We start from the raw sequence: 26,291 nt of genomic DNA on the forward strand, positions 1-26,291 counted from the left end.
CGTACGGAAAGATACAGGTGATCATTCTTTCCGTGTGCTATACGAGATTGGAATAATAGAGACTTGTGAAGGTGGTTCGATGAACCCTCTGCCAGGCACTTAAATGTGATTTGCAGAGTATCCATATAGATGTAGGTATAGGTGTTCACATTATTTTTCCTATCCCCTGTATGTACATATCCCTTCCCACGAACTTTGTTACCTCAATGTCGATATCTGCTCCATTTTCGAAATATGTGAGCTTACTTATATTATCTGTAATGTTAATATACAACGTGAACATTAAGGCTCCCAACACACTTCCCTGTGGCACAAGTGGTTACTTTTACACGTATAGATGAACTCTCCATTCAAGATGAGATTGCTGTGTCATCCCTACAAAAGTATTTTACTGGCCGTACTTTATATGGTACATGCAAACGGTCAACTACAATTGCTGTTAACTGTGCGGTAACCTTTAGTGTATCAGAAGCGGATTAGAAAAATTGTTTCAAATGAGTATACGCACTCGTATTTCGGCAGGTGCACTGTTTTGCATCTCAATTTTTGCACGTTTCCCAGATACTTTTTTGAAAATTTCGAGCAAAACAAATCGAAATGTTTATTACATCATGAAACAATGAAGAAGCAAATGCGGGTTTGTTCGCAAACCCGAAGCAACATCTGGTGCAAGAGTCATGGGTTTTAATAAAGTAGCTGTCGAAACTTTTTCTTTTCGTTGCTAACAAAAGTAACTGGCAAACACATACTAATGACTTCTCAAATATCTAATTGTGATGATACAGGCGTTTCGGTTAATCCTAAAAACCAATCGAAGATCACAGCTTGCAAGGGGAAACGTCAAGTAGGATCGTTAACATCTGCAGAAAGGGGCGAAACTGTAACCTGCCTCATTAGTTCGTCAGCAAGCGGAGCTTACATGCCTCCTACGCTTATTTTTCCACGAAAGAAGAAGCAGAAAGAATTTGACTTAGGACTGGCAGCAGGAGGTTGCGCTGAAGTCCACAGCACCGCATGGATGGCCACAGATCATTCTTTGTATGGTTTCGAAAATTTGTGGAATTTTCTAAGTCATCAAAGGACTTCCCAGTTCTCCTTATATTAGATGGCCACTCCACACATAACACGAACATTGACGTTATAGACTACGCGAGGGAGAGTGGCGTTTCGTTGCTATCTTTACAACAAATTGCTCTCACTGACTTGAGCCGCTTGATGTTTGTTTTATGAAGCCTTTAAGTCTTCGTTATAGTGATGAGCTTCGAAAATGGCTACGAAGCCACGCAGGGAAAGTCGTAACTATCTTTCAAATTTCAAATTCTTTTTGGTTCAGCTTTCGTCTAAAGGGCGACAATGAAAACCGCTATTAAAAGTTTCGAAGCTACTGGAATATGGCCCACGAACATTGCAGGCGCCGTCTACGTAATACCTGTCACACTTCAATGAATTTACCAATACGTTGCATTGTTTACTACAGACCACGAATCAAGTAAAGTAAAAAAAAGCTCTGCGTCTATTGAGATCATGTTTCAGAGTTAAAAAAACTCTAATAAGTCGCCTACATATTACAGTTGCTGCCGAAAGAGGAGAACCACTATTTTCCCACAAACGGAAATATAGTTAAAATTACGCTTCTATTTCGGCGGTTACTAAAAATTGTAGTGGAAGTTACATAGTGGACTCTCCCCACTACCCACCAGAGACGTAGTTTTCCTGGCTGTTGTGCAACTTTTGTACACACCTAGAGAAAGTGTGTTAAATATGGTGCGGACGGAAACACTAGGCTACGCTACAGGGCAATCTGCTCGCACAACGTTTACTCGGCATTCATAATCGTTTGCCTAAACAACTCTCATTCAAATTACCCCCTTCCTACCTAATATAGATCTCGGGCTACACTACCCATCGGCCTGTCATCACAACCAAAATTTCATTGGGGGGGGGGGGGAAGGATTTCCTGTATCTCTCTCTAGGCAAAACTGTCAGATGTTGTAGATTGATTGTCAGTCTCAACTACAAGATTTACTAATGATAAACACTTTTGAGGCGGCTCATAATTTTAGAATAGTTCTCTTCGTCTTACTTGGCATAAATTGTTCGCTAGCGTCCCAGCAGCTAGCTCCCTCAGTGTCTGCTTCTGCCATAGCACCACGCCAGTCTGTTGTTGTCCTAGCAGACCGAACGCACCGCACATCCGACACCTTCGGAACCACTCACTGGCCAGTTAGCAACTGAGCCGAGCACTGTTTACTGCGTGAAAGGAAAACTATGCAAAGATGTACACTCAAATGGCACGACTGAGTAGTGCGCACACACACACACACACACACACACACACACACACACACACACAGTAATATCTGTGGAATGTACATCGACATGCGCAGAACGAAATTCTTGTCGCGAACGTACAGCGTCTCCGAAAAAAATCTCGTGACTATATTCCGGCGTTAAGGCCAGGTTCTCATTCAAATGAGCATAAAATGGTACATTTGGAAATTTTTTTGAGACAATGAAAATACATTCGAAGAATCTGTTTGGGAATTACGAGTGATCATACTATGAGCTTTATTTTAGATTTTCAGTAAAAAACAGGAACAAAATGGCGCCCGTAATTATGATTTAATCAAGGGCCTGCGAGTCTGAAGTACGCAGACTGCGTGCAGTGCGGCCCCTCGGATGACAAGTTTTATCTCCGGGTTCGGCATGTCAGGGGCAGTGACAACGAAGTGGCCGACGCTCTTAGCCGTATGTTCGCGTGAGAGTCTGGGGAAGGCAAGGGCACTTAGCTGACAAACAGGCTGAGGACCCTAGGTGGGGACCGATTCGGTAGCAGTTGGCGGATGGCGAGGTTGTTACTGGCTATTGGCTTCGTGGGGGCCTCTTGTGTAAAGGGGGAGACAACCGAGGTGAAGTGAAGGTCTGAATTCCACAGGAACTAGTTAGCATGGCACTCAGATATTTCCATGATTCGGCGGTCGGGGGTCATTTGGGGTTCTACAACACCTTGAACCGAGTTCGGGAACACATGTTTTGACCCAACCTATATCGCGATGTCAGGCGATTTGTTGGTAACTGTGTCCAGTGTAAGCGCGGTAAGCCCGATGTGTGGCTGCGCAGAGAGCTACTACAGTCGGTTAGGGAGCAGTGTCCTCTGGACCGCGACCAAAGATCAAAATGACGATCAATGGAAACTGGCGCCAGAAACGCACCAGCTCACTCTATTTCATCCCCTTAGGGGTTGCGTTTCCAAAAACGTATTTGTAACCTTGAAGTCAGTTTTCGTAGATGTAGCCTTAAAAATACTTTAATGGTTCTTCCATAATTATTTATCTCAAAATAAAACGTTCACTCACTATTTAACCCCATAGATGTTAAATTTCCAATAATGCTGGAAAACATATTTCTTTATTTCTGACCTAGAAACCAGATACAAATTTCCGTATGTATAGCTTCAAAATTACCTTAATAGCTACATGTTTCATAAATCCTTTCATTTCCTGTTTCTCCCCCTTAGAGGTGGAACTTCGAAATATGCAGTATAAGTATAATATCAACACCCTTTCCAAATCTCAAGGTTTCTTTTCTTTGGCGGTCGGGACTGGGTGAATTTCGTAGTAATAGGCCTCCACACACCCCCCACCCCACCCCTACCAACGTCCCGTATCTCTCTCTAGGCAAAACTGTCAGATGTTGTAGATTGATTGTCAGTCTCAACTACAAGATTTACTAATGATAAACACTTTTGAGGCGGCTCATAATTTTAGAATAGTTCTCTTCGTCTTACTTGGCATAAATTGTTCGCTAGCGTCCCAGCAGCTAGCTCCCTCAGTGTCTGCTTCTGCCATAGCACCACGCCAGTCTGTTGTTGTCCTAGCAGACCGAACGCACCGCACATCCGACACCTTCGGAACCACTCACTGGCCAGTTAGCAACTGAGCCGAGCACTGTTTACTGCGTGAAAGGAAAACTATGCAAAGATGTACACTCAAATGGCACGACTGAGTAGTGCGCACACACACACACACACACACACACACACACACACACACAGTAATATCTGTGGAATGTACATCGACATGCGCAGAACGAAATTCTTGTCGCGAACGTACAGCGTCTCCGAAAAAAATCTCGTGACTATATTCCGGCGTTAAGGCCAGGTTCTCATTCAAATGAGCATAAAATGGTACATTTGGAAATTTTTTTGAGACAATGAAAATACATTCGAAGAATCTGTTTGGGAATTACGAGTGATCATACTATGAGCTTTATTTTAGATTTTCAGTAAAAAACAGGAACAAAATGGCGCCCGTAATTATGATTTAATCAAGGGCCTGCGAGTCTGAAGTACGCAGACTGCGTGCAGTGCGGCCCCTCGGATGACAAGTTTTATCTCCGGGTTCGGCATGTCAGGGGCAGTGACAACGAAGTGGCCGACGCTCTTAGCCGTATGTTCGCGTGAGAGTCTGGGGAAGGCAAGGGCACTTAGCTGACAAACAGGCTGAGGACCCTAGGTGGGGACCGATTCGGTAGCAGTTGGCGGATGGCGAGGTTGTTACTGGCTATTGGCTTCGTGGGGGCCTCTTGTGTAAAGGGGGAGACAACCGAGGTGAAGTGAAGGTCTGAATTCCACAGGAACTAGTTAGCATGGCACTCAGATATTTCCATGATTCGGCGGTCGGGGGTCATTTGGGGTTCTACAACACCTTGAACCGAGTTCGGGAACACATGTTTTGACCCAACCTATATCGCGATGTCAGGCGATTTGTTGGTAACTGTGTCCAGTGTAAGCGCGGTAAGCCCGATGTGTGGCTGCGCAGAGAGCTACTACAGTCGGTTAGGGAGCAGTGTCCTCTGGACCGCGACCAAAGATCAAAATGACGATCAATGGAAACTGGCGCCAGAAACGCACCAGCTCACTCTATTTCATCCCCTTAGGGGTTGCGTTTCCAAAAACGTATTTGTAACCTTGAAGTCAGTTTTCGTAGATGTAGCCTTAAAAATACTTTAATGGTTCTTCCATAATTATTTATCTCAAAATAAAACGTTCACTCACTATTTAACCCCATAGATGTTAAATTTCCAATAATGCTGGAAAACATATTTCTTTATTTCTGACCTAGAAACCAGATACAAATTTCCGTATGTATAGCTTCAAAATTACCTTAATAGCTACATGTTTCATAAATCCTTTCATTTCCTGTTTCTCCCCCTTAGAGGTGGAACTTCGAAATATGCAGTATAAGTATAATATCAACACCCTTTCCAAATCTCAAGGTTTCTTTTCTTTGGCGGTCGGGACTGGGTGAATTTCGTAGTAATAGGCCTCCACACACCCCCCACCCCACCCCTACCAACGTCCCAACACCTCCTGGGGAAATTTCTGCGGACGCCCTTGTTCCACTGCACTCATATTTTGCCGACGACCTAAATTTAGCAGCGTGGGAGGGATAGTGTCGTGCAATAGACAGTATACGCAGTAGACAACGAATTGTTCGTTGTGAAATCAGCGACATAGGAACCGAGACTGAAGCAGAAGGTGCTGAAGGCGAAGCACACTAGACTCGTGTCTACCACGGCTTCAAATAGTATCGATTTACCATGAACGGAAGTTCCGAAAAGTGAGCAAATAATTTTACAGTAAATTCAGTACCGATGGAGAGGACATACAATGAAAAACATTTCTAAAAAATTTCTGAAATAATGAAACATTCCACTTAAGTCGCGCGGCAGAAAAAGCAGTGAATATGCTAGCACTTAAGACGGAAGGCCCCAATTGTTTACGCAGGCTTACGACAAGAATTGTTCAAATGGCTCTGAGCACTATGGGACTTAACATCTGTGGTCATCAGTCCCCTAGAAATTAGAACAACTTAAACCTAACTAACCTAAGGACATCACACACATCCATGCCCGAGGAATCTTTGGAAAGTAATAATGAACCTATGTCCAATTTATGATTCTACAGTGAATATTAATAGTAATGTTATAAAGACCATTCAGTTTGAATAATCCATGAAAGTAATAGTGTGTATTGTCATCTGTTATACTTATGCCAGTAGTTTGTTCTGATCTGTTAACTCCAACCTTAACCTGAACACACTGTACCCAGCTGCCAGAGTTCATTGCACTCGCATGTGGCAGAGTACAGGTTATGTTTGTCTGTTGAAGTTACTCACAACCTAATTTCTTAACAAGAATGTTAATCATTCTATTGCCTAATTAGACTGGCGACCGTTTTCTTTACTCTTTAAACAGTGTAGCTAGGTAAAATATTATTTGTTACTGTTTAAATGTTTACATAATTCGGACTTTCACTTCCGATAAGCCACCTCCGTTAGGTACAACACGGTCAACATAACAAAATTCCTCGGAGAGGGTAACACTGCTCTGTTGCGTTATACCATAATTGCTTTAACAAGATAGTTTTAATAATAAATGAAAAGCACCAGTTTGCTTTTGTTCTACAATATTACTTTTATTGTTAACCGGTTTTCGGCTTACAAGGCCATCTTCAGATATTTACTGAGTATTATCACCATAGAAGTTAAATGTTAGCAGACAACATTGGAAGAGAAGTAACACATCTAGAGTGAAGTAGAAACATACAGTAAGTAACATCTTTGCAATGAAATAGTAACAACTGAACAGTACATAAATATCAATGTAGTTGACAGGAAAACTTTTAGCACAGAATAGGAATAGCATGTCTACATAACAGTTTCTATTAATAAACAAAACTAATAAAATAAGATAAAATTAGTACTAGACAAGGCTTCATCAGGAGGTATGAAACATGGAGAGTGATACACAACAAATTAAAAGAAGAGACAGTTATCAATGTAAATACAGAATACATAAGGGACTTAAGGAATATCAATAAGATAAACAGAAATAAATAAATGCAGGAAAATTGAGGTGTTTGAGGGATCCTACAGTTTGAGAGTGTGGTAGTACTGCATTTTAACATTAACATTATAATCAAAGCAGTGGCTGTGTACAAGTTTTCATTAAATAAATGAGCAAAGTAAAATATGAACAGTATTTGATGAGACAACTACAAGGGGAGTTGAACATTGACAGTAATACAACTACAAGTTAAAAGGAAACACTTAACTATTGAAACTACAGCCTATGTCGAATACAAAGACAACTGCAACAAATAAAACAACTTAATGACTACAGGAAGATGGGAATAAGTAGGAAGAGAGAGTGTGGGAAGTAATGAACAACAAAGATGATTCTATGAAGTTTAGGAGAGGGGAAGTGTTGAGTTGTGTCTGGTCATTTAGGATGAGATCTGGACTGTGAGCAAGATGTTTGTTAATTTCCAGGGCTTCCAGCAGGTTGAGTTTATGGCCTTTGTTTGCTAAGTGAAGTACATGGGACACTGGCTGGTAGTTGTGACCCTCACTCAGTACTCACTGGCCTTGTAAGCCGAAAACCGGTTAGCAATAAAAGTAATATTGTAGAACAAAAGCAAACTGGTGCTTTTCATTTATTATTATAATGTTGTTCTACCAAGAACCGACGGAAGATTCTGTTTTATTTCACGACCTGCCTTCAACTTTAAGGTTGTGGTATAGTAGTAGCAGGGAGAAGTGTAATAAGGTCCCAACATTCCGCAGTTCTGTGTGTTCGCCTCGCCCGCCAGAGAAAAATGGGCTTAGTCTGTCCGTAGGATGGTCCTCGCGACAGAGTGGAGAGCGAAATCAAAATGTCGTAGCACGTCTTGTGGTGCAAGCTGCTGTACGATATGGATCTTGTATTAATACTACAACAGATGGCTGCTGGCCATCTCTACAAGGACTACAGTGGGTCTACACCTTTGCTGATTCACCAATACCATTATTTCTACAAAGACTACAGTGGGTCTACACCTTTTCTGACTCACCAGTACCATTATTTCTACAAGGACTGCAGTGGGTCTGCTCCTCCAGTGGCCCACCAATACCATACTCTCTACCAGGACTACAGTGGGTCTACTCTGTGATGACCTACCTACCAATATTCTTCAAAACGTCGAATGACTCTGCTGTGGGTTTGCTCTGTTGTGGCCCATTACCTGTCTGCATGTCAAGAGTCAGCACTGCCTTTCCGTTGGAAGGACAACACCACTTCTTCAAGGTTGCAAGGAAATCCACTACTTCCGTGTGCATTCTCTTTTACTGCTCGGACTTTGATAAAAGAAACGGCAGTTTTACTGTGTTAAATGATCTTGACTGTCTTTATGGACTGTGAGAAAATTTTAGATTGTGACCAACATCGTATCAATAAGTGTGTGCATTTGATTTCTTTGTTATTGTAATTATTAAAAATTTTATCAAATCATTATTGGCCACAGCCCAAAACAATTTGTAAAATTTTTTGTGGGGAGCATGGGGGCTATGTAAGTAGGCTGTTTATGTTTTCTTATTGGCAACGTTAAGTAGCGCTCTGTATGAAAATCACTGGCTGTAAGTAGGCTGTTTATGTTTTCTTATTGGCAACGTTACGTAGCGCTCTGTATGAAAATCACTGGCTGTGCTGTGTGCATTCTGTGGCTAGTTTGCATTGTTGTCTGCCATTGTAGTGTTGGGCAGCGGCAGCTGGATGTGAACAGCGCGTAGCGTTGCGCAGTTGGAGGTGAGCCGCCAGCAGTGGTGGGTGTGGGGAGAGAGATGGCGGAGTTTTGATAATTTGTAATACTGGATATTATGAACTACTATGTATATTATGATTTTTCAACACTATTAAGATAAATACATTGTTCTCTATTAAAATCTTTCATTTGCTAACTATGCCTACTAGTAGTTAGTGCCTTCCGTAGTTTGAATCTTTTATTTAGCTGGCAGTAGTGGCGCTCGCTGTATTGCAGTAGTTCGAGTAATGAAGATTTTTGTGAGGTAAGTGATTTGTGAAAGGTATAGTTTAATGTTAGTCAGGGCCATCCTTTTGTAAGGATTTTTGATAGTCAGATTGCGTTGCGCTAAAAATGTTGTGTGTCAGTCTTGTATAATTGTTCTAAGGGGACGTTTCAATACCATTCGAGAAAGGTTCGAAGCGCCTTCCGTACAGTGGACCACGGGGTGTTCAACTGCCGTGACACGGCACGCGCACTTCCTGCCGATGGGGAATTGTCTGCCATAGCAACAGCCATATCATCAACTACCTGTGGTGCAACCGGTCGACGGCCTCAACCCAGGGCGAAGCCCAGTTCTCCAGTTGATTCGTACTTCGTCATCATGCTCCGCACAGCAGTTGGAGAAAGAGAACCTTCCGTAATCCTTTCAGCCGACGATATTCCTGAAGTGCACCTGGAGCATAACTGTTGTTTTGATTATAGGACTTCACCAATAATGGTCGACACGTTGAAACCTTCCCTTCTCCTTTATATCACTTTTTTTCCTACGCAACCTTCCCTTCTACAATAACCTATGAAACCTTTCCTTAGGATTTCTACCTCTTGTTTAACAATAACAAATGAAATCTTCCCTTTGAAATTTATTCTCTTTCTCAATCTTCGCATACAAATTTAATTGTTGCTTATTAAAAGTGATTTTCTGATTATTTCGACGAAAGATAGAATATGTCGTCGTCGTGGCCCTCAGTCGTTATCTGCAATAACCCAAAACTGTTCCTTACCTTTTTTTTTTTTTTTACTGTTACTGGATCGCCATCTGACTGCTACATCAAACTGCGACATGAATATACTTACTCTGTTTTACTATATCTATTAACTGCTTGTGGGCTGTCATAGTAAATGGCTGTATTTATTACCAGAGCTGACGTTATTCTTTAATTAATTTGACTGAAGTTACGAAAGTCATAGTTACACTTTTTCTTGACAACAATAAAATTTTTGCAAAGTTTTACGTTGATAGTTTTTTTGGGATGGATTATAATCAGTAATGCAACGTTGCTGGCAAAAATTAATTATATTCTGAAAACGTTTCTTCAAATATTTATTGCTGATAATGAAATGATTTTACAAACGTTCAAATGGGACTTACTTTTTACAATAATCTTACAACTAGCAATGTGCAAACATACCATCAGTAATCTTGAGCTTCGCAAAGAAAATAATTCAATAACATTAGTTCCTCTTGTGATAATAGTCAGCTGATGTCTCTGTACATCCGTTTATAATCTCTTGTAAACCGTAGCTGGTGGCTGGCGGGCACACCGCTCCTCTCAACCTCTCGCTTCAGACCTGCTACCGACTCACTTCACATCTCGCTTACTAGTGGTGGGCAGGAAATCGCGTATCTGTTAGAAATCGCAGTGACTGAGAAGTCACAGATATCACAGTAGCAACTTTACAGAATCTAACTGCGATTTCAGTCACAGTTAGCAGTCGCAAGTAGTATTTCACATTCAAAGACGTGAGCCATCTATTGGTCGAATTTAGCACCGCTTTCTGCGATTTCAGTGACAAGTCGCAACTAAAGAGTCGCAAGTAGCAACTAAAAAGCGCAGTTAACATACTTTTCCTAGTGTCATCTGTTGACCGACGTACGTACTTCGTTATGAGAGCCTTGTGCCTCACGAGATCGACGTGCTGTGTGTGCATATGAAGGGCTTATTTCAATAGTGGTACAAGTCCATTTTTGTTCATTTTGAGATACAGAGTCGTAAAGTTAAATGAGCGCTGTCAAATCTGCATTTGAGATACCAGAAATATTCAAGCATATGGCTTCTTGCTAGAGATGAACCTTTATTTATGTTTGTTTGGATTACTAATTTCAGACGCATTATAGACAGAAAAGTGGAGGTAATGGACTTGTACCACTATTGAAATGAGCCCTTCATATTATATGACGACATGCACATTCAGCATCAGTTATGGTTGGTCAAATACTGCTGTGACTCTGAATGTATTATATTAATAAGAAACAACATTGCCTTTTTCTCCTGAAAATATCAAGTAACGTAACAAATGTGTTTGATTCTGCTTCCAATATGACAGTTTTGGTTAATACTGCACATGCCTACAGGACTTTGCAGTGTTAACACAGCAGAACTCAGACATCTGTATAAGTGTAGAGAAATGAAAACAGTAATATGAATGCCTCACTTTTGTTCCGACACAGTTCAAGACTCGGGAGAAAAGTTTTACACCTGGTGTTCTACATGGCAACTTCACACACAAGAACTTTTTGCCGACACTACTACCACCTACATAAGTAAGCTTTTCCTGTGTTACTTTCAAGTAATGCACTTAAGCTATTCCTGATTTAACTGTAAGATCTGTACTTCCCACTTTCATATCAACAGCCTCAAAATGCATATTGTAGACTTCGGGATAAGTTACAGGTCAGTGTCACACCAAGATTGTGGAGAAAGGGGGGGGGGGGGGGGCAGCATGTCACTCTCCAACAAGTGTTTACCAATAAGTAAGTGGCGGAAAATTATGGGTATAGGGCGGCTTAAACATGTGGAAAATGAGATTTTTATTATTCACTCACTGTATTTGACATTTATTATTCCTTTAAAATCGCACAACAACTTCAATAAAACACAGTTTAATCATTCACACACTTATTTCACAATTATTTCACTTTTAAACTGCAAATCCTCTAAGAACTGTCTTGAATCTTCACGAGTCTCTCTCAAAAACAGCCTTGATGTGGATAGATACGTACAGCAACCAGTAATCAGAATCAGAACTGTGTCTGCAAAAACACAAGGATTATTAAACAATTTTTGCTGTCATTAATTACTGGCAATATAATTGACAGAGTAGATTGCTAATATTTGCTATAATGAATATCACATTTGCAAGAACGATCACACTGAAGTAATTAAGTCCATCGAAACGCTTAGAAACTAACCTCTCGTCTGACGAAAATGGTCTAAAGACGCAGTGGCAATTTCTTCAGATCTGTTGACAATGATATTTTGAGTTATCACTTTACTGAGTGACTGAAATGTAGTTCAGGTACCTGTGAACAGAACAATATGTTACAATTCATTTTCTAAATACGAACTATTACGGTACTGTACGACTACTTACATATTAATTACACTATTAATATTTTCACAGTTGTTAAAGCCAGCAGAAGAAAAAACGTAAAACATACTTGCCAAAGACAGGTTTGTTGAGATGCAATTTTCTGTGTTAACAGATGTAACTTTCTCATACGGTGGTAAGTCGCAGAAATCGCAGGAATCACAGAAGTAGCAGAAATCGCAGAAGTAGCAGAAGTCACAGAAATCGCAGAAGTAGCAGAAATCGCGGAAGTAGCAGAAATCGCAGAAATAGCAGTGGCGGAGGGATACACGACCTATATTCCTTAACTGCGACTCTTAACTGCGACAAATCACAGTTAAGAATAACAGATACTCAAAAGTAGCATTCACAGAAATCACTGATATCGGAAAATCGCAGTTTAGCCCATCACTATCGCTTACTACTGACTAACAATGCTTTCTGGTGCAAACAATCCCTGCTACCATTACAAAATGATTCAGTGCGCCGTCTTTCCCGCTCTTTTCTTAAAATGTATCCATACGCGGCCTCTCCCGCCCTTTTTAAAATTATATCAATTTGCGGTCTCTCTTGCCAACAATACTTTGGTGCAGACATTCCCTGATACCACAATTATTTCTAACACGACAAATGTTAATTATCCCTACTTAATCTTATTAATAAAATATAAACATCTTTAGTAAATTGTGGTTTGACAATAGACAATAGAAATATACACGTCTTACAACGTGAACAAGTGAACCGCGACCAGTCAGGTGTGAGAGGCTATGAATGATGATGACTGTTCACGGATGTGGTGGCCATAGTCGGAACTGGACGGTGGCGCTGGGACGCGTGGGAATCATGCACCCCATACTCTGGACATTAATGCTACCAAGTTTGGTACTCGTACAGTAATTAGTTTCCGTGTTATAACGTGTTAAGTACAGAACGTTTAATTATAACCATCGCGTATTTTAATCCTTTGGTGGTTGATTGGACACACAAGTCCCACTAAATTAATATGCAGTTTTCAGCGTTGAGTTCTACAAGGGTTGTCCAGAAAGTAAGAATTGGTTCAAATGGCTGTGGGCACTATGGGACTTAACATCTGTGGTCATCAGTCCCCTAGAACGTAGAACTATTTAAACCTAACTAACCTACGGACATCACACACATCATGCCCGAAGCAGGATTCGAACCTGCGACCGTAGCGGTCGCGCGGTTCCAGACTGTAGCGCCTAGAACCGCTCGGCCACTTTGACCGGCTGGGATACAGCATTTCCGAGGTAGCGATGAAGTGGGAATTTTCCTGCACGACTATTTCGGGAGTGTACTGTGAACATCAGGAATGCGGTAAAACATCAAATCACCAACATCGCTGCGGCCGGGAAAAGATCAAGCAAGAACGGGACCGACGACAACTGAAGAGAATCGTTCAGCGTGATAGAAGTGCAACTTTTCTGCGTGTTGCTGCAGATTTCAGTGCTGGGACATCACCAGCGTGCAAACCATTCAACGACACATCAGCGATACGGGCTTTCAGAACCAAAGGCCCACTCATCAACATCTACATCTACATTTATACTCCGCAAGCTACCCAACGGTGTGTGGCGGAGGGCACTTTACGTGCCACTGTCATTACCTCCCTTTCCTGTTCCAGTCGCGTATGGTTCGCGGGAAGAACGACTGTCTGAAAGCCTCTGTGCGCGCTCTAATCTCTCTAATTTTACATTCGTGATCTCATCGGGAGGCATAAGTAGGGGGAAGCAATATATTCGATACCTCATCCAGAAACGCACCCTCTCGAAACCTGGCGAGCAAGCTACACCGCGATGCAGAGCGACTCTCTTGCAGAGTCTGCCACTCGAGTTTGCTAAACATCTCCGTAACGACATCACGGTTACCAAATAACCCTGTCACGAAACGCGTCGCTCTTCTTTGGATCTTCTCTATCTCCTCCGTCAACCCGATCTGGTACGGATCCCACACTGATGAGCAATACTCAAGTATAGGTCGAACGAGTGTTTTGTAAGCCACCTCCTTTGTTGATGGACTACATTTTCTAAGGACTCTCCCAATGAATCTCAACCTGGTACCCGCCTTACCAACAATTAATTTTATATGATCATTCCACTTCAAATCGTTCCGCACGCATACTCCCAGATATTTTACAGACGTAACTGCTACCAGTGTTTGTTCGGCTATCATATAATCATACAATAAAGCATCCTTCTTTCTATGTATTCGCAATACATTACATTTGTCTATGTTAAGGGTCAGTTGCCACTCCCTGCATCAAGTGCCTATCCGCTGCAGATCATCCTGCATTTCGCTACAATTTTCTAATGCTGCAACTTCTCTGTATACTACAGCATCATCCGCGAAAAGCCGCATGGAACTTCCGACACTATCTACTAGGTCATTTATATATATTGTGAAAAGCAATGATCCCAAAACACTCCCCTGTGGCACGCCAGAGGTTACTTTAACGTCTGTAGACGTCTCTCCGTTGATAACAACATGCTGTGTTCTGTTTGCTAAAATCTCTTCAATCCAGCCACACAGCTGGTCTGATATTCCGTAGGCTCTTACTTTGTTTATCAGGCGACAGTGCGGAACTGTATCGAACGCCTTCCGGAAGTCAAGAAAAATAGCATCTACCTGGGAACCTGTATCTAATATTTTTTGGGTCTCATGAACAAATAAAGCGAGTTGGGTCGCACACGATCGCTGTGTAGCCTCGATGACTGCACGACACAAAGCTGAACGCTTCGCTTGGGTCCATCAACACCGACAATGGACTGTCGATGATGGGAACACGTTGCCTGGTCGGACGAGTCTCGTTAGTAATTGTATCGAGCGGATGGGCGTTTACGGGTCTGGAGATAACCTCACGAATCCGTGGGTCCTGCATGTCAACGGGGACTGTTATAGCTGGTGGGGGCTCTGTAATGGTGTGGGGCGTGTGCAGTTGGAGTCATACGGGACCCCTGATACATCTAGATACGACTCTGAGAGCTGATACTTACGTAAGCGTCCTGAGTGATCACCAGCACCCATTCATGTCCATTGTGCATTATGACGGACTTGGGCAATTCCAGCAGGGCATTGCGACACCTCACACGTCCATAATTGCAACAAAGTGGCTCCAGGCGCACTCTTCTGAGTCAAAACACTTCCTCTGACCACTAAACTCCCCAGACTTGACATTATTGAGTATGTCTGGGATGCCTTGCATCGTTCTGTTCAGAAGAGATTTCAACAGACTCGTACTTTCACGAACTTAGGGACAGCCGTGCAGGATTCATTGTGTCAATTGCGTCCAGTACTACTTCAGACGTTAGTGGAGTCCACGCCACGTCGTGTTGCGCCACTTCTGCGTGCTCGCGGGGGCCCTGCACCATACTGTGCAGCCGGCCGAAGTGGCCGTGCGGTTCTAGGCGCTGCAGTCTGGAACCGCAAGACCGCTACGGCCGCAGGTTCGAATCCTGCCTCGGGCATGGATGTGTGTCATGTCCTTAGGTTAGTTAGGTTTAACTAGTTCTAAGTTCTAGGGGACTAATGACCTCAGCAGTTGAGTCCCATAGTGCTCAGAGCCATTTGAACCATACTGTGCAGGTGTACCAGTTTCTTTGGCTCTTCATTGTATTAGATGAGATTTTGCCGCTGTGACGGTGTTGTTCTCGGCGGAACTGTCCCGGACAACACAAACCATTTACGCTACTACTATTATCAGTGGTTTTCTTTTTTTTTGTTTTTTTTTTTTTTTTTTTGGTCATCAGTCTACTGACTTGTTTGATGCGGTCCGCCACATCTACATCTACATCTACATCTATACTCCGCGAGCCACCTTACGGTGTGTGGCGGAGGGTACTTATTGTACCACTATCTGATCCCCCCTTCCCTGTTCCATTCACGAATTGTGCGTGGGAAGAACGACTGCTTGTAAGTCTCCGTATTTGCTCTAATTTCTCGGATCTTTTCGTTGTGATCATTACGCGAGATATATGTGGGCGGTAGTAATATGTTGCCCATCTCTTCCCGGAATGTGCTCTCTCGTAATTTCGATAATAAACCTCTCCGTATTGCGTAACGCCTTTCTTGAAGTGTCCGCCACTGGAGCTTGTTCAGCATCTCCGTATCGCTCTCGCGCTGACTAAATGTCCCCATGACGAATCGCGCTGCTTTTCGCTGGATCATGTCTATCTCTTCTATTAATCCAACCTGGTAAGGGTCCCATACTGATGAGCAATACTCGAGAATCGGACGAACAAGCGTTTTGTAAGCTACTTCTTTCGTCGATGAGTCACATTTTCTTAGAATTCTTCCTATGAATCTCAACCTGGCACCTGCTTTTCCCACTATTTGTTTTATGTGATCATTCCACTTCAGATCGCTCCGGATATTAACTCCTAAGTATTTTACGGTCGTTACCGCTTCCAATGATTTACCACCTATGGCATAATCGTACTGGAATGGATTTCTGCCCCTATGTATGCGCATTATATTACATTTATCTACGTTTAGGGAAAGCTGCCAGCTGTCGCACCATGCATTAATCCTCTGCAGGTCTTCCTGGAGTACGTACGAGTCTTCTGATGTTGCTACTTTCTTGTAGACAACCGTGTCATCTGCAAATAGCCTCACGGAGCTACCGATGTTGTCAACTAAGTCATTTATGTATATTGTAAACAATAAAGGTCCTATCACGCTTCCTTGCGGTACTCCCGAAATTACCTCTACATCTGCAGATTTTGAACCGTTAAGAATGACATGTTGTGTTCTTTCTTCTAGGAAATCCTGAATCCAATCACAAACCTGGTCCGATATTCCGTAAGCTCGTATTTTTTTTACTAAACGTAAGTGGGGAACCGTATCAAATGCCTTCCTGAAGTCCAGGAATACGGCATCAATCTGCTCGCCAGTGTCTACGGCACTGTGAATTTCTTGGGCAAATAGGGCGAGCTGAGTTTCACATGATCTCTGTTTGCGGAATCCATGTTGGTTATGATGAAGGAGATTTGTATTATCTAAGAACGTCATAATACGAGAACACAAAACATGTTCCATTATTCTACAACAGATTGACGTAAGCGAAATAGGCCTATAATTATTCGCATCTGATTTATGACCCTTCTTGAAAATGGGAACGACCTGCGCTTTCTTCCTTCCAGCGATCTACGATAAATTGCTGATAGAAAGGGGGCAAGTTCTTTAGCATAATCACTGTAGAATCTTAAGGGTATCTCGTCTGGTCCGGATGCTTTTCCGCTACTAAGTGATAGCAGTTGTTTTTCAATTCCGATATCGTTTATTTCAATATCTTCCATTTTGGCGTCCGTGCGACGGCTGAAGTCAGGGACCGTGTTACGATTTTCCGCGGTGAAACAGTTTCGGAACACTGAATTCAGTATTTCTGCCTTTCTTCGGTCGTCCTCTGTTTCGGTGCCATCGTGGTCAACGAGTGACTGAATAGGAGATTTAGATCCGCTTACCGATTTTACATATGACCAAAACTTTTTAGGGTTCTTGTTTAGATTGTTTGCCAATGTTTTATGTTCGAATTCGTTGAGTGCTTCTCTCATTGCTCTCTTTACGCTCTTTTTCGCTTCGTTCAGCTTTTCCTTATCAGCTATGATTCGACTACTCTTAAACATATGATGAAGCTTTCTTTGTTTCCGTAGTACCTTTCGTACATGATTGTTATACCACGGTGGATCTTTCCCCTCGCTTTGGACCTTAGTCGGTACGAACTTATCTAAGGCGTACTGGACGATGTTTCTGAATTTTTTCCATTTTTGTTCCACATCCTCTTCCTCAGAAATGAACGTTTGATGGTGGTCACTCAGATATTCTGCGATTTGTGCCCTATCACTCTTGTTAAGCAAATATATTTTCCTTCCTTTCTTGGCATTTCTTATTACACTTGTAGTCATTGATGCAACCACTGACTTATGATCACTGATACCCTCTTCTACATTCACGGGGTCGAAAAGTTCCGGTCTATTTGTTGCTATGAGGTCTAAAACGTTAGCTTCACGAGTTGGTTCTCTAACTATCTGCTCGAAGTAATTCTCGGACAAGGCAGTCAGGATAATGTCACAAGAGTCGCTGTCCCTGGCTCCAGTTCTGATTGTGTGACTATCCCATTCTATACCTGGTAGATTGAAGTCTCCCCCTATTACAATAGTATGATCACGAAACTTCTTCACGACGTTCTGCAGGTTCTCTCTGAGGCGCTCAACTACTACGGTTGCTGATGCAGGTGGTCTATAGAAGCATCCGACTATCATATCTGACCCACCTTTGATACTTAGCTTAACCCAGATTATTTCACATTCGCATTCGCTAATAACTTCACTGGATATTATTGAATTCTTTACTGCTATAAATACTCCTCCACCATTGGCGTTTATCCTATCCTTGCGGTATATATTCCATTCTGTGTCTAGGATTTCGTTACTGTTCACTTCCGGTTTTAACCAACTTTCCGTTCCTAATACTATATGCGCACTATTTCCTTCAATAAGAGATACTAATTCAGGAACCTTGCCCTGGATACTCCTGCAGTTTACCAATATTACGTTAACTTTTCCTGTTTTTGGTCTCTGAGGACGGACGTTCTTTATCAACGATGATAATGTCCTCTCTGGTAAGCCGTCAGGTATTTTATCGTTTCGCCCAAGGGGGGGGTCCCTCTAACCTAAAAAACCCCCGTGTGCACGCCACACGTACTCTGCTACCCTAGTAGCTGCTTCCGGTGTGTAGTGCACGCCTGACCTGTCTAGGGGGGCCCTACAGTTCTCCACCCAATAACGGAGGTCGATGAATTTGCAACCATTATAGTCGCAAAGTCGTCTGAGCCTCTGGTTTAGACCCTCCACACGGCTCCAAACCAGAGGACCGCGATCGACTCTGGGCACTATGCTGCAGATTCCTGTGCTAACCTCTTCATCTCAGAGTAGCACTTGCAACCTATGTCCTCAATTATTTGCTTGACGTATTCCAATCTCTGTCTTCCTCTACAGTTTTTACCCTCTACAGCTCCCTCTAGTACCATGGAAGTCATTCCCTCATGTCTTAGCAGATGTCCTATCATCCTGTCCCTTCTCTTTATCAGTGTTTTCCACATATTCCTTTCCTCTCCGATTCTGCGTAGAACCTCCTCAGTCCTTACCTTATCAGTCCACCTAATTTTCAACATTCGTCTATAGCACCACATCTCAAATGCTTCGATTCTCTTCTGTTCCGGTTTTCGCACAGTCCATGTTTCACTACCATACAATTCTGTACTCCAGACGTACATCCTCAGAAATTTCTTCCTCAAATTAAGGCCGGTATTTGATATTAGTAGACTTCTCTTGGCCAGAAATGACTTTTTTGCCATAGCGAGTCTGCTTTTGATGCCCTCCTTGCTCCGTCCGTCATTGGTTATTTTACTGCCTAGGGAGCAGAATTCCTTAACTTCATTGACTTCGTGACCATCAATCCTGATGTTAAGTTTCTCGCTGTTCTCATTTCTACTACTTGTCATTACCTTCGTCTTTCTCCGATGTACTCTCAAACCGTACTGTGTACTCATTAGACTGTTCATTCCGTTCAGCAGATCATTTAATTCTTCTTCACTTTCAGTCAGGATAGCAATGTCATCAGCGAATTGTATCATTGATATCCTTTCACCTTGTATTTTAATTCCACTCCTGAACCTTTCTTTTATTTCCATCATTGCTTCCTCGATGTACAGATTGAAGAGTAGGGGCGAAAGGCTACAGCCTTGTCTTACACCCCTCTTAATGCGAGCACTTGGTTCTTGATCGTCCACTCTTATCATTCCCTCTTGGTTGTTGTACATATTGTATACGACCCGTCTCTCCCTATAGCTTACCCCTACATTTTTCAGAATCTCGAACAGCTTGCATCGGTGTACAGATCGTTTAATTATACGACCATAGTTCTGCTCATATCATCCTCATAGAGTAAACAACGGCAATGGTGACATGACGCATTTTTCAACAATACAGGGGGGGGGGGGGGGTTCTTCGACGTCCCGTGTCGTTTCTTAGCAACAGTGAGTCGAGTCGAATGGAGAGCAACGTGAATGGCGCTGTCCGCATTCAGCAAAATTTCAAGAAATCGTGAAATGCAGTAGGGACACGGGCGACGATAGTGCTCTCTGGTAAGTCATTAATCAGCATCTGATTTCCGACAATCCCTGGCAGCTAACACAAAGGCGTTAAATCGATTGCATCTTTCTGCGGACGCGTAGCATTAATTCTCACATCACATATATTTAATGAATATGGAGATCTTCAACACAGCCGTTATGGGTCTAGTGAAGCAGGGGATACAACCCGTCGGCTTTGACCAATGACGTCATACCTTAGTCATAGATAGTAATGTCTTCACTTCGAGACGTAGATAATAAAACAGTTCTGTGTTCCAATAAGCGCTATCATTAAAATAATTGAATGTGAATCTAAAAGCGATCGCTTGGTATTCGTTAAATTATTAATCGTGTGATTTAATTAAGTTAACTGTTTGTTTCTTATTCAGACGGTACTTAATACTTTTCGTAGTGATATTGAGGTAATTTGGAGTATTAGTTTTTTACTGTAGAACAATTTTTAGTGTCTTATTTTCTTTTATAGGAACGGATTTGTCTATCCCAATGAATCATGACGATTTAAGAGAAGCCATGCGGGAAGACATGTTGACCACAATTTGCTTCTTGCAAATGTGTGGTCTCATTGCTGAATACGTCCGATGTCGTGAGTGCGGCGAACATATGGGCCTCACCAGTGTATCAAGTCGCCGTACTCTCGACTTATTCGTATGACGCTGCAGCAAAGACGGGTTGTGGCGGTCTATTACGAGGGGAACGTGGTTCGAGAAATCTAAGCTCGCCCTGACAGACATAATGAAAATCACAAACGGTTGGTGTTTAAGATATCCTGTGTGGTTCTGTTAGCACGAATGTCGTATGAGTAAGCGTACGGTAGTAGACTGGTACTCGTTTTGTAGGGAAGTTTGTGTGGGGAATATATGAAACATAGCGAGCCGTTGGGGGGGGGGGGGGTGTTATGGTCGAAATTGACGAATCGCATTTTGGGAAAAGGAAATACAATAGGGGGGAACCTCCGGTGGGATTATGGGTGTGGGGGGCAGTAGTTTCAGGTCAGCATAGTGACGATGTAGTGTTCAGAGTAGTACCAAATAGAAGTAAGGAAGTTTTGGTTAGGTTAATTGAAGATCAGGTTGCAGAGCGTTCTATTGTTATTTCGGACGGGTTTTCTTCGTATACGGATTTAGGGGATAGGGGTTATCAACATCTAGTAGTAAACCACAACATTGAATTTAGATCTCTATCGCCAGGCGCCTGCACTAACAGCATAGAGGGGTACTGGTCAGCGGTAAAATCTCGTATAGGGAAAGGGAAACGTCAGATTTCCACTCTTGAAAGCCACCTAGATGAGTATTCGTGGAGACAAAGTACTCCGCGGACATATTGCCTGTTTAAATGTTTTACTAAACACGTTGGCAAAATGTACCGTCCCAAACATCTCAGTTAATTTTAGAGAGGGGGATGGAGGGAAGGGGGATTGGTGTGTGTGTGTGTGTGTGTGTGTGTGTGTGTGTGTGTGTGTGTGTGTGTGTGTGTGTGTGAGGAAGAGAGGGAGGGAGGGAGGGAGAGGTTTCGTAATGTCGTGTTTGTTGTGAGTGTGGGTATGTGATTTTCGTTAACTGTCTGTCTAGGCGAGCTTCCGTTATTCCTCGACATTTCCGTGTGGTAAGTTCACTTTTCCATTTGCTTCTTTCACTGCATTTCACTATTTTGCCATATTTCACTGTTTTATTCCACCAATATGTGTATTTTCGTGTTGTGAAGTACGTAACAGAAGTTTTGACAGCTGTCGATCTTGTTTCGTTTTCCAGCTCTAGTATCAGTACGACATTTTCGAATGTGTACTTGCGAAACCCCCGACACAACTAAACCTTGTATGCCGTGTTTCATTCAGGGTTTACTGAAGCGGAGGATACATCGTTCAAGTGAAGAACACAACAGTAATGCTAGTGAAAACGAAGAAATCGACTTACGACACACTCGTTTTCCGTACTGTACTTAGGCAACACACATCGAATGAGCTTTTAATTTGTATCGGGTGTTTCATTTACGGTTTAGTGAAACAGGTGACACATAGTTCAAGTGAACAACAGGACAGCAATGCTACTTAAAACTAAGAAATCGATGTACGCTAAACTTGTATCCCGTACTGCACTTAAGCAATATAGTTCGAAAGTAGATACAACTGACATACTCGTACATGTAACGTGATGTACTCTTTGCTAGTAATACATTCCATTCATTTCTTTCCATTGTATTTTGCGGAGAAATACTAAGATATAAATACCCGATATCGTTAACGTGAAAATACACTCCTGGAAATGGAAAAAAGAACACATTGACACCGGTGTGTCAGACCCACCATACTTGCTCCGGACACTGCGAGAGGGCTGTACAAGCAATGATCACACGCACGGCACAGCGGACACACCAGGAACCGCGGTGTTGGCCGTCGAATGGCGCTAGCTGCGCAGCATTTGTGCACCGCCGCCGTCTGTGTCAGCCAGTTTGCCGTGGCATACGGAGCTCCATCGCAGTCTTTAACACTGGTAGCATGCCGCGACAGCGTGGACGTGAACCGTATGTGCAGTTGACGGACTTTGAGCGAGGGCGTATAGTGGGCATGCGGGAGGCCGGGTGGACGTACCGCCGAATTGCTCAACACGTGGGGCGTGAGGTCTCCACAGTACATCGATGTTGTCGCCAGTGGTCGGCGGAAGGTGCACGTGCCCGTCGACCTGGGACCGGACCGCAGCGACGCACGGATGCACGCCAACACCGTAGGATCCTACGCAGTGCCGTAGGGGACCGCACCGCCACTTCCCAGCAAATTAGGGACACTGTTGCTCCTGGGGTATCGGCGAGGACCATTCGCAACCGTCTCCACGAAGCTGGGCTACGGTCCCGCACACCGTTAGGCCGTCTTCCACTCACGCCCCAACATCGTGCAGCCTGCCTCCAGTGGTGTCGCGACAGGCGTGAATGGAGGGACGAATGGAGACGTGTCGTCTTCAGCGATGAGAGTCGCTTCTGCCTTGGTGCCAATGATGGTCGTATGCGTGTTTGGCGCCGTGCAGGTGAGCGCCACAATCAGGACTGCATACGACCGAGGCACACAGGGCCAACACCCGGCATCGTGGTGTTGGGAGCGATCTCCTACACTGGCCGTACACCACTGGTGATCGTCGAGGGGACACTGAATAGTGCACGGTACATCCAAACCGTCATCGAACCCATCGTTCTACCATTCCTAGACCGGCAAGGGAACGTGCTGTTCCAACAGGACAATGCACGTCCGCATGTATCCCGTGCCACCCAACGTGCTCTAGAAGGTGTAAGTCAACTACCCTGGCCAGCAAGATCTCCGGATCTGTCCCCCACTGAGCATGTTTGGGACTGGATGAAGCGTCGTCTCACGCTGTCTGCACGTCCGGCACTAACGCTGGTACAACTGAGGCGCCAGGTGGAAATGGCATGGCAAGCCGTTCCACAGGACTACATCCAGCATCTCTACGATCGTCTCCATGGGAGAATAGCAGCCTGCATTGCTGCGAAAGGTGGATATACACTGTACTAGTGCCGACATTGTGCATGCTCTGTTGCCTGTGTCTATGTGCCTGTGGTTCTGTCAGTGTGATCATGTGATGTATCTGACCCCAGGAATGTGTCAATAAAGTTTCCCCTTCCTGGGACAATGAATTCACGGTGTTCTTATTTCAATTTCCAGGAGTGTACTACTGGCCCTTATATATGTGAAGTATAGTTTTTCTCTTTCGCATTCCTTTGTTTCTGAACATTCTTCTCAGCTCTTTCATCTTTGTAATACATGCTCTCTGGCGAATTCTGACATCATTGGTCAAAGCCGACGGGTTGTATCCCCTAAACTAGACCCGCCGTTATATTCGAGGTAATTTAATTTTCTAAATCCGTCGTCGAGACCATTTATCACAGTTCGTCTAAAGCAGTTTTGTTGGAGAACCATTAACCTCATTAATCTTGCAACTAGAGGAAGATCGAAATACTACAAATTATACGTGTTCCTACGGAGATGCACATGCCAAGTGCTTACTGTATTCGCTCGCGTAGATAACGCTCGACAAGCTTAGTACATCGCGATGCTGCCGTGAAACACACGTTTTCCATGCCCCTGTCGTATTAAATAATATACTTTCTAACGTATTTTAAATAAATATCAGGCATTAAGCTCTATTTTGAGTCAAATCTAGCGTCCGATTCCACCAGTCAGCTTTGACCAATGACATCCGGAGTGAAGGACGCCATGAGTTTACGATGCGAAGGATGGAAGTGGCTTGTTATTAAATTTCATCTGTGGTTGCCTTAGTAACTGCCGTAAACATGCTGTTTATTAGAAATATATCGCGATTTCCCAGGTTGTGGGGTAGGCAAGAACCTAAGTGCTCGGCTTAAGTTGCTGCTCGTGAATCAAGCAGCAATCTTGTTTATAATCTTAGTTCTCATAAATATATATGACAATTTTTTCCGAATATGGCACCATTTACAAAGGTGGGGTTGGCCAGAAACTTAAGAGCACAGCTGAGACTATCTGCAATTACCGGTATATATAATCCTGCTTCTCACAAACATTTGGTTGTTTTTCTCCGAATGTGCCATCACTGCCGAGGGTGAGATTAGGCAGCAACCTAAGAGGACAGTTATAAACGTCAATTATAGTTTGTGTCTATACACCGTAGGTCAAGTCACATTGTCGATTGCAACGTTAGTTATGTTTCCCGTTCTTCCAGTAGCATAACGAGTGATACGAAAAAATTAAACGTTTGACGAAATAACTAACAGCCAATAAAAATCATGAAAATAACGGTACGTGGAATCAAAAATTAGAGTGATACCATACATGGCAATTCTCAAAGAATGTGCAGTACACACCTGCAACAACAGTAGTACAGAGAATAACATGAAAACAGAAATCGTATAACTGTGAAGTCTTTTAGAATTTTCATGCGTGGTACCGCTCAAAATGGTTCAAATGGCTCTGAGCACTATGGTACTTAACATCTGTGGTCATCAGTCCCCTAGAACCTAGAACTACTTATACCTAACTAACCTAGGGACATCACACACATCCATGCCCGAGGCAGGATTCGAACCTGCGACCGTAGCGGTCACGCGGTTCCAGACTGAAACGCCTAGAACCGCACGGCCACACCGGGCGGCGCTCAAATTGGTAACTGCACGTTCCATTATTATGTCATTTTCATTAGGGGTGGCTCCCAAATTCCTTTAGGATTTACCTGTATGGTATCGCTTCCCGTACTAATGCAAAAAAGCGATTAATAGCCAACCTTCGAATCGACAAGTAGAACTGACGTATACAGCCCACTTCTGGTTATCGATTGTTCAAATGTTCAAATGTGTGTGAAATCTTATGGGACTTAACTGCTAAGGTCATCAGTCCCTAAGCTTACACACTACTTAACCTAAATTACCCTAAGGACAAACACACACACCCATGCCCGAGGGAGGACTCGAACTTACGCCGGGACCAGCCGCACAGTCCGTGACTGCAGCGCCTTAGGTTATCGATTCCAAGATTTGTTATTTTTTCGTTACCTTCCTCTTAGAATTTCTGTGTTGCTTTCTTCTTATTTCCCGATAATGTCCTGCTTACGTTTCATTTGAGTTGCTATTTATTTCATTTTGCAGTTCTTGTGTTAGATTTTAGTTTGTGCCCGTTCAAAACGCCACCCCTCCGTTCAAAACTCCACCCTCCTAAGATTCAATACTTCTTATTAAGACCTGCCGCTATTCCACAATATTACGAGTTTACTATGCGTGATGCTGCAGTGAACTTTTAAGATAGTATGTGTTCTTTCACTTCCTAGCGTAAGCTGTAATAGTAATTCAGACACTGAGAGCCAGAAGGGTCCAAAGCACATATATTAAGTTTACGGAAATACAGATACTTGTGAAAATCAAATTTGCAGGGAAACCACCAGTCTCATACGTTTGAATTTTTTTTAACATCTTTCCTATAAAAGCCATGTAATATTTATTAACCACCAGTCTCATAGGTTTGACTTGTTTTTTTTAACATCCTTCCTATAAAAACCATGTAATATTTATTATTATTATTATTATTATTATTATTATTATTATTCTTATTGTTGATTTATAAAATTTTTGTGTATAGGCTAGAGACAATAGTTTATTTTAATTGTAGTATAGTTTGTAATTAAC

At 42.9% G+C, this 26,291-nt stretch overlaps 1 long non-coding RNA gene across 1 annotated transcript; it reads right to left on the bottom strand.

Annotated features, from left to right (window-relative positions):
* Positions 1–11,452: 11,452 nt before the first annotated feature.
* Positions 11,453–12,184, bottom strand: LOC126109903 (uncharacterized). Its single transcript, XR_007523741.1, has 3 exons — positions 12,063–12,184; positions 11,814–11,924; positions 11,453–11,654 (listed from the first exon to the last, which is right to left on the bottom strand). It is a non-coding gene; the product is annotated as an uncharacterized LOC126109903 (long non-coding RNA).
* Positions 12,185–26,291: the final 14,107 nt, after the last annotated feature.

The sequence above is a fragment of the Schistocerca cancellata genome, chromosome 12 (genome assembly GCF_023864275.1).
Source record: "Schistocerca cancellata isolate TAMUIC-IGC-003103 chromosome 12, iqSchCanc2.1, whole genome shotgun sequence".
NCBI lineage: Eukaryota > Metazoa > Arthropoda > Insecta > Orthoptera > Acrididae > Schistocerca > Schistocerca cancellata.